This window comes from Nanorana parkeri, unplaced genomic scaffold, assembly GCF_000935625.1.
Source record: "Nanorana parkeri isolate BGI_ZX_2015 unplaced genomic scaffold, ASM93562v1 scaffold767, whole genome shotgun sequence".
NCBI classification, from domain to species: domain Eukaryota; kingdom Metazoa; phylum Chordata; class Amphibia; order Anura; family Dicroglossidae; genus Nanorana; species Nanorana parkeri.
Window position 1 is genome coordinate 718,048 of NW_017307035.1, and position 2,857 is coordinate 720,904.

A 2,857-nucleotide genomic window follows, 5' to 3' on the forward strand; every position below is an offset into this window, starting at 1 on the left:
CAGCTCCAACGGGACAGGAGACAGCGCTGTGACAGTTCAGAGACTATCGGGCACTGTCTGTATAACGATCGCACACTACAGCCGGCCCGGATTAACCCCTTAAAACACGTACCTCTAGCCGCACAGACAGCCGCACGCTCTGCCGGGATTGTGCTCACACAGCAGAAGGTCCTCCTTCACGCATTCCTCTCTAGGACCCAGGGGCTGCCCCTGTCTGCCTGAAACTGTGACATCTTGTGTCCGGGGCTACGGTGGCCGGAAAACCGGACACAAGATGCCAAAACCGTACTGTCCGGTTGAAAACCGGACAGGTGGCAACCCTACCTGGGAATATGCACTTATTTGTGTTACAATTCACAGAGCCTGCCTTCTGAACTCAATGTCTGAGCAACGTAGCATTATCGTTGCTTGCTGGAAGCAGTGCATCATGGGATATGTGGTCTTGATACATTGAGATTGCATCATATCAAGCAGCTGGGAAAGAGATACAAAGCACACTGGGAATCCAGGAAGTTGCTGAAAGTGATGAGCAGACAGAAGGCAGCACCCACTATATAGAAGGGATTTTTCAAGTAAGCTTTGATTGCATTATCATGAACAACTCTAGTATGTATTCTTATTACACTGCTGACGTTATAACAGGATAGTACTATGCTGCGACTTTACAACTCCTTTAAACTCCTTTAACTATACAAGCGATCCGCCGGCTCATGAGGCCCCGAGACGTGCGCGCCCACCCACCCCCCTCCCGCTGTCAAGCTGGTCCCGGGCTCTGGTGTGAGCCCGGGACCAGCATAAGGCCTCTGTCACAGGGGATCAGAGGGAGCTCTGTACACGAGCTCCCTCCGGTCCCCTCTCCGCTGTCAGAATGCGGAAGTGTTGATCCGCCAGCGCTGACTGGCGGAACGGACGGGGAGGGGGCGGGTACAGCTGGCTCTGCCTCTAGATAGGCAGAGCCAGCTGTCACTCACGCAGCTGGGCGGATCCAGACATACTGTAATTGGCGGGATCCGCTTCAGCTGCGGCGTCTCAGTACACCGCGAGCAGTAGCTCGCGCTGTACTGTGGCGTCTTAGTATACCATGAGCTGTAGCTCGTGGTATACTGAGCTTAGGGTGAAGGGAGGACGCTAGTTTGTGTCCTCCCGTTACCCTAAGGAGAACTATGGGGAAAAGCCTTAACTGAGTCCCTCAGTAGCAGGAGATTATATCCACCAGCCCTATCCTAAATCTCCTTTCAGTTGTCTGTGTCTCATTGGGAAGACTTCCAACTGGCAACTGTAAGACTTTGGACACTGCAGCTTACTTGTCCTTAGATGTGGTGGCTTCAATCGTTTATATATATCAAGCTAAGTCTGTTTTCTGCATGTACAGCAAAATACCCCTTTTTTTCACACTGCAGTATCACACAGATGATTTCCAACTGTGCGTTGCCATGAGCTAGCCCATCATGGTATGTGGAGATGTCTGTTGTGTGTTAAAGGAGAACTATGGGGTCAGTGTTTTTCCCCATAGTTCTCCTTAGGGTAACGGGAGGACACAAACTCGCGTCCTCCCGTTACCCTAAGCTCAGTATACCGCAAGCTACAGCTCGCGGTATACTGAGACGCCGCAGCCGGAGCGGATCCCGACATAGACGTCGAGATCCGCCCAGCTGCGTGAGTGACAGCTGGCTCTGCCTATCTAGAGGCAGAGCCAGCTGTACCCGGCCCCTCCCCTGTCCATTCCGCCAGTCAGCGCTGGCAGATCGGAGCGGGGTAAGGGCAATCCAGCCCCTCCCCCTGTCACTGCAGAGAGCTGTGACAGGATCGAGAGGTGAGGGAACCCGGTATGTGTTCGCTCACCTCTCGATCTACTGAGCCGACCTGTGACAGTCTCATTGTCACAGGTCGGCTAGAACTATGAGGTGAGTGGAAATCACTCATCTCATAGTTCACCTTTAAGGAAGGAGTTTTTCTGTGCATAGCCACAACTATATGAATCTGTCCTTATAGAAGAACACTGAGCAAAATGTGTTATTAACCCTTGGAGTGGGGCTACCCCTGCGCTGCAAGGGTTAACTGCTCGTTTTGGTCCGGGGAGGAAAATGTTACAAAAGAATAAAGTTATACTCACCTGATCCTCAGAGCCGGCAGCACTCCCTCCAGCATGTCTCTTCCTACACTGCAGAGATGGCATGTTCCTTGTTGTCCTCCCATCCAATACACTGTGTATAGAATATGACTCTGAGACCTTAGACCACTGCAGTGGAGGGAGCACGAGGCTCCAGGGACCTGTCTAAGAGCAAGCCTGTTCCGAGGATCAGGTGCGTATAACTTTGTTTATTTTTGTTTCCTAGACCAAAACGAGCAGTTAGCCCTTGGAGTGCAGGGGTAGCCCCACTGCAAGGGTTAATCAAAATTTTGCCCGTCCTTCTTTAAAGCAGAACTAAACTCTCACCACACTTACCTACACTCTGGGATGATGTAACACGCATGCATGCACACGGGAAGCAATTCATCCTAGTACCTGGCAGATGCCCGGAATACACACACTACAAATGCACAGCTCAGTCCACAATGTAAAGAATATTGTGAGGAGGAAAGGAAGAAGCTGTTATTGCACAACAGACATAGTACGTCTCTTCCTGTGCACAATTGTTAGTGTTCGGGCCGCAGTTCTGCTTTAAAGTCTTCAACAAAGTTGCTTGTAGTGGGCTGACAGCTTTGCAAATTCTTTGTAGAAGTTTGTTAAACACATTTCTGCACCCTGTATGTACAAGGCCATAGTGGAATGAGGTGTGTTGCAGATAAAACTACTATAACCTACAGTACAAACACTGTACTGCCTGCCACCTACCTAATAGATGGAGTTCTCCAT

The 2,857-nt window shown here is 50.6% G+C and overlaps 1 protein-coding gene across 2 annotated transcripts in view; it reads right to left on the reverse strand.

Annotated features, from left to right (window-relative positions):
* The window catches only part of HPS4 (HPS4, biogenesis of lysosomal organelles complex 3 subunit 2), a 54,353-nt gene extending 51,913 nt beyond the window's left edge, over window positions 1–2,440 (reverse strand). For both annotated transcript variants that reach the window (XM_018564633.1, XM_018564632.1), the window contains exon 1: window positions 2,427–2,440. The gene's annotated coding sequence lies outside the window, so the exon portion shown is untranslated. The remainder of the gene's footprint in view (window positions 1–2,426) is intronic.
* Window positions 2,441–2,857: the final 417 nt, after the last annotated feature.